Raw genomic sequence first — 10,668 nt, 5'->3', positions numbered from 1 at the left:
AAAATTAGCATCCTCAAAATTAAAGTCCTAGACATGGCAGTTTTCTGAGATGTGAGCAAAACCACGCCTACCTCAAATATCACATTTGCCACGATGGCACCCATCTGTCTTAACATCGGTTTGGCCACTCGATTTACCAAGCTTCTTTTCTACATCATAAACCCAAACAGCAAACAAAAAGTACACTAAACTACTCTGTCATTGCAAGAATTCCAGAAGGGAAGGTATCTGGCATGAAATGAGCACCTCTGTCTCCTACACCATACAGGCGGGCTTGACCCAGAACAGGCAGGGACCTTCAACAGATCCAACAGAGAGCTCTGGCCTCATCTCCTTGGGTAAAACTTGGAAAAATCTCATGCAATTTCCTCAAAATTAAATAAGAATATTAATGAGTGGAAACAGAAGTCAAAGTGTAACACAACTGGGAGCAGCCTTCTCAAGCCGAGTTCTTCTAAAGCAGTTACAGCACATGTAGGAAACGCTCAAACCAGGAGCAGAGCTTGCTGCTGGTGCGACTCCTGTCCTCCGGCTAAAATCCATTTCAGGTCCCTCCGTGCTCACTAAGTAACCGGTGTTGTCCTAACATTAAAAGTGAAAGGTCTTAAAAATGCTTTTTCCAGAATTCTCTACGTATTAACCTCTGCCACCTAATTTTCTCCTGTGGCCAAGAGTAGTGTGAACAGGCTATACAAACATGTGCAAATATTTCTGTTTTGTGTTCTCACACAGAATTACTCACACCGAGCTACTAAACAAGTTCACCTGCTGTACCACATGTTGGAGGGGTGCTCTCTGAGACGGCCTCACGGGGGAGGGGTGGGGCAGGGTGGGCGCTGTCTGTGTGTGCACAGAGGAGAGGTGAGGCTCACAGGAGGAGGCCTGAGCCCCCAGCTCTCTTCTGTGTTCACAGTGACCGTTAGGGAGTTTCTCATAAATCACGACATCCGCAGACATGACCGCCAGAAACATCCTGATTCTGCATGATCACACAGCACGAGCCTGAGGGGAACTGAGCACCCCTGGCTGACACCCCCCACACCCCAAGGCTGCAGAGTCAGGGTGTCTCAAAGAGTAAGGACAGGGCCAGCGCTGCCAACCAGCCTTAGGCCTGCTCTCAGCAGGCCAGTCTCCCTCCTACATTTAGCCTAGAACCCCCAGGCCAGTTGAGAGAGTCAGAGACAACAGCACAGGACAAACCGGGGACCCCGTCCACCCTGGGCATTGTTGTGGGGGCAGAAGCAGTTACTGAGGGTCTGATGCTGCCAGATGCTAGAGAAACCAATCACCTTGCGCCAGCACTCATCAAAGAGACCTAGAAGAGAAGAGACAACCACTGAGTGGTGGGGAGGGCCCTCTTGCCGCACCTCCCATCCTAGGGACAGGGTGCAGGGTGGGGAGACACAGAACAAAGAGCCCCAGGCCTGTGACTGCAAGCGGGACATTCTGAATCTGGAGAACCCACAGGGAGGAGCAGAGAAGGGAGAAAATGAAGTAAAATGAAACCCATGTAAAATCTCTGTGCAGCGCTACTGAACCACCCTCTTCTCCTGCCTCCTCCCACCAGACTCGGCCAGGGGGAAGAGGGGACCATCAGCTGAGCTGGGGGCCCGATATGATCACGGTTTTGTAGGATCAGGTGAGGTGGGAGGGGTTTCCTTGGGAACAAGATCAGAGACAAGCCAGGAGGAACAGGAGGATTGGGGAGATGGAGGAGGGAGCCAGCCCCTCCTCCTTCCCTTCTAGAACCTCACCTTTCAAGAAGCACCACACAACCCATGCGATTAGGACAATGGCGTTTCCAAGTCCAGTTACAACTCCAATCCCCTGCCCTGAAGGGCCTGAGGAGGGAGAGGGGGTGACGGGGAGTGTCTGGCTCGTGGCTGCTGGCTCTCCAGGAACTGGGGCCTCTCCATGGGCCAGGGCACCTGATTCTTGGTCCACACATTTGATGTCACTCCAGGGGGTACAGTCCGTGACCATGACCTTCCCATCAGGGCACCTGGGTACAGACACAGGGGTGATGTAGGGAGCTCATCAGGGCCAGCTGCCTGGATGAGGAGAAAGAGGGGGCAGCCTCCCATCCTGGGTCCCCTGACAAGACAGTGGAGGGGGGCCAGGCTCTTGCCATCTGCAGGGGAGGGTCCCCTCACTCCCCTCACTGGGCAGGAGAAGGATCCAGGATTGTGTACTGCGGCACCCAGGCTCCTACTGAGTGTGCAGAGCTGTCCTTCGGGAGCTGGGCTTCCTCTGCCAGGCCTGCCTGGCCTCCCTGGGCTGCACAGGAAGCTCTGTGAGGTGGGGGCCTCATCCAGGTCAAGGGTCAGAAGGGTGTGGGCACAAGTTTGACTCATCCTCCAGTCAAACTTGAACACGAGGCCCTCTCATCCACCTGTTGACTCTTCCTACCAATCTCAGCCAACACTGGAGCATCAGAGGATAGTGAATTACTGTTGGCCCCTGAGTCCTCAAATAGGAAACATTCAGGTGCTACTGGGGAACAAGGGGCTGGGTGTGAGGCCTGTCGAGTTGGCTCTGGTTTTATGGGAACCTTGAAGAAGCACACATGTGGCCTCAACATGACTTCTGTCTGCTGTGAGCACTTTGGTCTTTCTAGGCCCCTCCCGAGGAGACATGGGAAGGGGCCACAGGGTAAGCCATGCAGGACAAACGGTGGTGGTAGGGAGCGCTCCTGCAGGCTCACGAGACCCCACAGGCACAAGGGAGCTCTGAGAGGTGGGAGGGGCTTCACGGAAGCAGGAGAGAGAAATGGGTACAAGGAAACTGGGGTCTCCTGTGGTTTGGAAGCCCCGCAGGCTCCTGTGTCTCACCCGGTGCTGGAGTTTTGACAGAATTCAAGTGCATCTTCACGGAAAGTGCCAGCTTTCCACTGACACTCAATGTCCTTGGTGGGTGTGCAGCGATTTTTTTCTTCTTCTCCTAGAGACCAAATAAGGTTCTGAGGATGTGTTTCCCTCATATGTCTCTCAACCCTTCTTCACCACCCAGATCTCCATCCACTCAGTTCAAGAAGTGATTCGGATGGCTTCCTGGCTGCTCCAGTGGTTAAGAATCCGCCTGACAAAGCAGGGGATACAGGGTGCATCCCTGGTCTGGGAAGGTCCCACATGTTGCGGGGCAGCTAAGCCTGTGTGCCACAGCTACTGATCCTGTGCGCTAGGGCCTGTGCACCACGATGAGAAGCAGCAAGAGTAGCCCCCCTCCACAACGAGAGAAAGCCCTTGTTCCGCAACAAAGACCCAGAACAGCCAAAAATCAATGAATTACTCTTTTTTAAAGTAATTTTGGGGTCATTTTCTGTGGCAACACACATAGACCATCCATAGAACAGCCAATGTTCACATGTCAGCAACAGAGGCATACAAAAGGGACTGTGCAGCATTACGGATTGCACTAGGGTTGGGAAGAAAAACGTTTTAGATCACAAATGAGGAGCAAGAAGCGGGGTGGGGTGAGGTGTAAGCTGAGGCGCTGTGGATGGAGAGGAACCCTTGGGTGATGTCCCAGTGGGTGATGCCCTGCTGGAGTGGCAAAGGGACCTCAGGTCATGAAGGCTGAGAGAGGCTGAGACCCCAGAGCAGAGGGCATGGTGCCCACAGGAGCCTGGCCCAGGATCAGACACATCACACAGCCCAAACCCAGCCCTGCCCCACTCCCCCAGGCCTTCTGCACTCTTAACATCCAGGCCCTCCATCAAGGGACACGTTATTCCCCTCTTTCCAGCTGATATTTTGAAAGACTTCCCTACCAGTTGGCATGTGTTATGCAAATAACGTCTGTTTGCATTTATTTTACTGACCTAGGACAAGTTGAAGACCTAGCTGGGCTGGAAATCAGCTTTCTGACCCCTCATCCCATTTAAATCCCATCTCATCACCCAGCACCCTAACTGCAGGCACAGGGGACCACAGGTTCTGTACCTGATTTGCAAGTCGTGCAAGGTAAGCAAGAAGAGAGGGTATTTGAATGACTGGTGTAGTCTGTCCCATCGGTGCGTGGGGCACAACCTCCACTGGCTTCTTCCATATAGAATCCTGGGAAGGAAGGGAAAAGCAGGTGAGTAAACCCCACAGGATTCCCTGAGGCTGGCAGTGTGGCTGGGGAGGCCTCTTTTGGCCATCTGTGGAATCCACAAGGGGAACTCTCTTCAACCGGGCTTTCATCTTTTGATTCTTCATCTACCACATACCTTAGACAGACCCTAGAGCAGTACTGCTAACAGAAATATATTACAAGCCACACATCCAAGTCGCATTCATAGCTGGCACAGGAAACAGTAAAAAGAAAGGTCAGGGGCTTCCCTGGTGGCTCAGAGGGGAAGAATCTGCCTGCCTATGCAGAATACATGGGTTCGATCCCTGTCTCGGAAGATCCCACATGCTGCGGAGCAGCTGAGCCCAGGTGTCACAACTCCTGAGCCTGTGCTCTGCAGCTCGGGAGCCACAGTTTTGAGCACACCTGCTGCGACTCCTGAAGCCCATGCGCCCGAGAGCCTCTGTTCTGCAACAAGAGAAGCCACCCCAGTGAGACGCTCACCTACCGCAACTGGAGAGGAGGCCCCACTCTCCACAACTAGAGAGAGTCCATGCAGCAGCAAAGCCCCAGCTCAGCCAAAAATAGATGCATAGACAGGAAGACAAGGGTTGGAGACCAGTCTTAGAATCTACCTGGTAGACATAAGTTCTGTTGGAGGCTCCCTTCCAGTGGGGCTGACGACTGCTGGTCAATTTCATCCTTCCTTACAGACATGGCTGAAGCAGGTTTGACCTATGGGGACAAAGCAGGGACAGGCATGAGTGGCTTCCACACTCTCACCCCTTCTAGGATCCACCCCACATTTCCTTGATGGCTGCCTGCAACATGAAACAGAACTGGGACCTTTCTTCCCAGCTCTAAACTCGCATTCTTTTCATGTTTGTCCTTTGGCCTTTTGTGCTAGCAAGTAACTTTCACTTCAGTTTTTGCCCCTGTATTCTTTCCTCTTAAAATATGTTTATTCCAGAAAGTATGTGCTCAGATGTGTCCAACTCTTTGCGACCCCATGGACTGTAGCCCATCAGGCTCCTCTGTCCATGCGATTCTCTCAGGAAGAATTTTGGAGTGAGCTGCCATTTCCTCCTCCAGGGAATCTTCCTGACCCAGGGGTCAAACTTCAGTCTCTTGCATCTCCTGTGTTGGCAGGCTGGTTCTTTACCACTAGCACCACCTGGGAAGCCCAGAAAGTATAGGCAAAAAAAATTTTTTACAATAATATAGAAACCACAGAGATCCCCTTGATTAGAGAAGTTATCCAGGATTTTGTGTCTTGACTTCTTCTATTTGACCACATGTGTGAATACTCTCAGGCTCTCTCTCTCTTTCTTCTCACATGTGCATGCACACACACACATACACACACATTTTCACAAATGAGGGTTCTGCCATGCATACAGTTTTTCATAGTAAGCTGAGACAAAACCTAAATGCACGTGTCTACAGGATTAGTTCTGTTTCAGAAGCTGCGTCACGGTAATTTTTCTCTCAGTGTTCCTGGGCTTGGTGTCAGTGGGCAGAACACCTCCTGCCAGAGTACTTGCTTTTCCTAAACGTCTCCGAAGAAGTCTTTAAAAAAAAAAAGTTCTTATAAATTAAAGAAGATCAGGTTTCTGTAGAAGCTTATTCATTCTTATTGACAAGTTAAGGGTCAGTACTGACCCTTCTTAAAACATCACCAGAATCATCATTTGAAGGGAACCCTACCGATCGCAGACGGCCATGGCCTTGTAAGCCAAAATATGGCTTTCATCTCCTCTGAAATACAGACCTGATCAGTGTGTGCCTGGGGAAATGCCAGTCAACTAATATTTGTAAATGCATGATTATTCTTTTAACAGATCTTCTTACTCTGAAAAGTTTCAGTGTAGAACAATTAGACAGATTCTTTTTGAAAAAGAAAAAGAATGAAATCATCTATACGCTCGGGTTCCTGAGAGGTTAGCATTTATTTCTAAGCTGCTTTCTTATATTTTCTGTGTGTGTATTACTCTATCTACATACATAAACAATAAGAGATGCTTTAAAACCCTCAGAGAACAATAACACATGGTACGTAGTCTTCTCTGATCTGCCTTTTACAGCCATTCTTTTGTATATCGTAATGCTCTAAATTAGCATTCCACATCAGACATTTCAATGGCTTTCTAGGATTTTATTTTTGTAGTGGGGCCAATGATACACTTTGTCACACACCAGACTGACTCACTTTGTTTTGGAAAAGCCAGATTTGGTTTTCCTGGTTGAGTCCTGATTATCTGAGACCACACAGGAACAGGAGCAAGTAAAGCTCACCAAACCACAGGACGTACAAAGCCTAATCAGACTGGAGCTCTAACCCTGCCTTTTGTCACAGTGACCCCAGTTCCCAACAGGCAGCCAGCTGCTGTTAAGTTCCCTGCTGCTCTCTGCTCTTTCAGTAAAAATGCCAACAAGCCAACGGATTCAAGGCAAGTAAAACAAGAGTCAGAAGAGGAATTCCACAAAATGGTTAAAGCAAATCCCAAATAACTCAAACCTGTAAGTTGCAGTCACCCTCAATTTTTAAAAGAATGTATTTCCTTTCAGTACAGCTGATGTATCATGATGTCCATCCACACTTATGAACGCAGTATTATAGGGTCCTGGGAACTTTCCATTGGGACTTGATTTCCAACATGGGAGTCACATGGAAAGGTCTGTACCTTCCTTCCTCAGTATTCACTACTAGAAAAGTCAGACACAGTTCAGTAAAAGCCACTACCTGTCGATGCACAGAATCCTTATTTGCGATTTCATTTTCAAGTTTATCATCGAGGTTGTACATAGAGATGGCTTCGCAGTGTGCAGCGAGGTAGCGTTTCTCAAGTGGAGTGATTCTCTTCTCCATGTCCTCCTTCTGGGCCATAGCCTACACCAGGCAATGCAGAGGAGAAAAGGTAAGTCATTATCATAGAACACTCCGATACACTTAAGAGTAAAATAGCGGGACTAAATCCTAAATTGCAAATCAAACATAAAATTAGCATCCTCAAAATTAAAGTCCTAGACATGGCAGTTTTCTGAGATGTGAGCAAAACCACGCCTACCTCACACATCACATTTGCCATGATGGCACCCATCTGTCTTAACATCAGTTTGGCCACTCGATTTACCAAGCTTCTTTTCTACATCATAAACCCAAACAGCAAACAAAAAGTACACTAAACTACTCTGTCACTGCAAGAATTCCCAGAGGGAAGGTATCTGACATGAAATGAGGACCTCTGTCTCCTACACCATACAGGCGGGCTTGACCCAGAACAGGGAGGGACATTCAACAGATCCAACAGAGAGCTCTGGGCTCATCTCCTTGGGTAAAACTTGGAAAAATCTCATGCAAATTCCTCAAAATTAAATATGAATGAGTGGAAACAGAAGTCAAAGTGTAACACAACTGGGAGCAGCCTTCTCAAGCCGAGGTCTTCTAAAGCAGTTACAGCACATGTAGGGAACCCTCAAACCAGGAGCAGAGCTTGCTGTTGGGGCGACTCCTGTCCTCCGGCTAAAATCCATTTCAGGTGCATCCGTGCTCACTAAGTAACTGGTGTTGTCCTAACATGAAAAGTGAAAGGTCTTAAAAACGCTTTTTCCAGAATTCTCTACCTATTAACCTCTGCCACCTAATCTCCTCCCGTTGTCAAAGAGTAGTGTGAACAGGCTATACAAACATGTGCAAATATTTCTGTTTTGTGTTCTCACACAGAATTACTCACACTGAGCTACTAAACAAGGACGCCTGGGGTACCACATGTTGGAGGGGTGCTCTCTGAGACGGCCTCACGGGGGAGGGGTGGGGCAGGGTGGACGCTGTCTGTGTGCCCACAGAGGAGAGGCGAGGCTCACAGGAGGAGGCCTGAGCCCCCAGCTCTCTTCTGTTTTCACAGTGATCGTTAGGGAGTTTCTCATAAATCATGACACCCACAGACACGACCGCCAGAAACATCCTGACTCTGCATGGTCACACAGCACGGGCCTGAGGACCTGAGGGTGAGCAAACGCCACTCGACTTGTCTGACCACTGGTATCACTGTCACACATCCCTTCAAGGAGTGGAACCTCAGAAAACTAGAGAAGATGGCCAGGCAAGCTGCCTCAGCAGAGCCCACGCAGCATGCTCCCATCTCTCTGAGAGAACGGCCTCCACAGACGTTCAGACTCGCCTGAGTGAATCAGAAGGAAATTTCAGCATCATCGGGAACACATTCAACAGGCAGGTAGGGGGATGACCTGGGAGACTGGGGTTGACATATATACACTAGTGATACTCTGCATCAAGTCCACAGCGAGTGAGGACCTACTGTACAGCACAGGGCACTCTACTCAGTGCTCTGTGGTGAAGTTACTGGGTAGGAAATCTAAAAAACGGGGATATATGTGTGTATATATATATGATTGGTTTACTTTGCTGAACAGCAGAAATTGACACAGCAGTGTAAAGCAACTATACTCCAATAAATGAATGAGTGGATGAATGAACTTTTAAAAAAGGAACACACTGGGCCCCCTAGAACTTGTGGATATGAGGAGTCCACAGCCAGGGAGCAGCACAGCGCCAGGACTGCCCTCATGTTGGTCCACTGCCAACGGACCGCCTGGACCAGGCCTCTTCTACCCCAGAGACCTTGACGCAGAGGTGGGGAAGGCAGCCAGTCGGGGTCTCGCCAGTGCTCTGCTCTTGCTCACGCAGCCATGCCAAGGCTGAGATCACGGGGAGAAGAAGGGACCCACATTCCGCCTCAGGACAACAGACACGTCCACTGGCCTGGCGTGCTGCGATTCATGGGGTCGCAAAGAGTCGGACACGACTGCGTGACTGAACTGAACTGAACTGAACTAACTGAAATTACACGATGACTGATCTAACTTACCTCTTTATGTGTGGCACCTAATTTTTCTAGCAAACTACCCCTTTCAAGTTCTCCTCGTGTGTTGATGTGTGTCTATACGTTAGCGCACTTCTTAGTGTATGCTGCTGCTGCTGCTGCTGCTAAGTTGCTTCAGTCATGTCCCACTCTGTGCAACCCCATAGATGGCAGCCCACCAGGCTCCCCTGTCCCTGGGATTTTCCAGGCAAGAACACTGCAGTGGGTTGCCATTTCCTTCTCCAATGCATGAAAGTGAAATGTGAAAGTGAAGTCGCTCAGCAGTGTGCGACTCGTCGGGACCCCATGGACTGCAGCCTACCAGGCTCCTCCACCCGTGGGATTTTCCAGGCAGGAGTACTGGAGTGGGTTGCCATTGTATACTCACCCTAATACACGGCTACTATAACAGAATACATTTAATGTATCTCATTGATCATAACGTCAAGAAAATCTGCTTATTAACAGCTTTAAATTCTAAGTTTGAGAGGAAAAAATTTATCCTAAAATAATTCTATTACCTAGTTTGTAATTGCAAATTGATATACAGAATGTAATAAATCTTGAGACATGTATACCAACGAATACTTTTTAACTGGGGGCTTCCCAGGTGGATCAGTGGTAAAGAATCCACCTGCCAATGCAAGAGGGCAGGTTCGATCCTTGGGTCGGGAAGATCCCCTGCAGTAGAAGATGGCCACCCACTCCAGTATTCTTGCCTGGGAAGTTCCAGGAAGAGAGGAGCATGGTGGGCTACAATCCACAGGGTCGCAAAGACTCGGACATGACTGAGCATGGACGCAGGCAATACTTTTTAACCATAAAAAACTCTTGACTTCTTACAGAAAAAAATGTATTTACAAGAATTCAAGAAGCTCAAAAGTCAACTAGTTACATAAATACATGCATCATCCACCTAACAAGGCAGCAAGTGTACAAATCCGGGATGGCCGGGTGGCTGGTACCTTCTTGTCCAGGGCCCTGTGGTGCTCAAAGAGTGACTTCAATGCCTTGAGCACCTCGAGCTCTCTGGTCATGCCGGCTGGGGACTGCGCCTGCCACTTGCCCGCCGTCATCTGCAGGGATGGTATGTACTGGGAAACCAGGCACTCCAGGTGCTCCAGCAGCAGCTGCAGGGCAGAGCCAAAGGAGCACCTTCAACCTCAGGCTTGAATTCAGGGCCGATAACCCCTCTCAGCCTCATGCTATCGCCGGAAACATGCTAAGGCAAGTCGGAATCCCGCCAGTGCAGTCTAAACTTAGAGTGGACTTCCCCAGTGGCCCAGTAGTTTAAGACTCCACACTTCTGCAGGGGTCATGGCTTTCAATCCCTGGTCGGGGAACTAAGACCCCACACAAACTGTAGCATGGACCAAATTGTAAGTTCAGAGAACTTCCCCCTCAAATGTTCTAAAATTATATTAGCTCTCCTCATAAATTTGAAGCAAAGTATGAGAACCCCAAACTGATCCACTCTGGTCTGCTCAGTGGGAAGATGTGAAAAATGACTTGAAAACCAGACAGAGTTTAAAGACAGCCACACGGAGCCCAGCGGTGACCCCCGCGGGGCAAAGGTCAACCCATGAGAATCCCCTACTGACCCTGGTGTGGTCCCTTTGTGCTATGAGCACAGCAATTTCCTCCTCTCTTGCAAGAAGCTGCTTCCAGCACATTTTGAATTCTTCCGTAGATGCTGCCAACTCCTAGAAAACAGTGAAATGAGTAAGTGACT

This window comes from Ovis canadensis, chromosome 2 (assembly GCF_042477335.2).
Source record: "Ovis canadensis isolate MfBH-ARS-UI-01 breed Bighorn chromosome 2, ARS-UI_OviCan_v2, whole genome shotgun sequence".
NCBI classification, from domain to species: Eukaryota; Metazoa; Chordata; class Mammalia; order Artiodactyla; family Bovidae; genus Ovis; species Ovis canadensis.
This window is presented reverse-complemented; position numbering follows the sequence as displayed.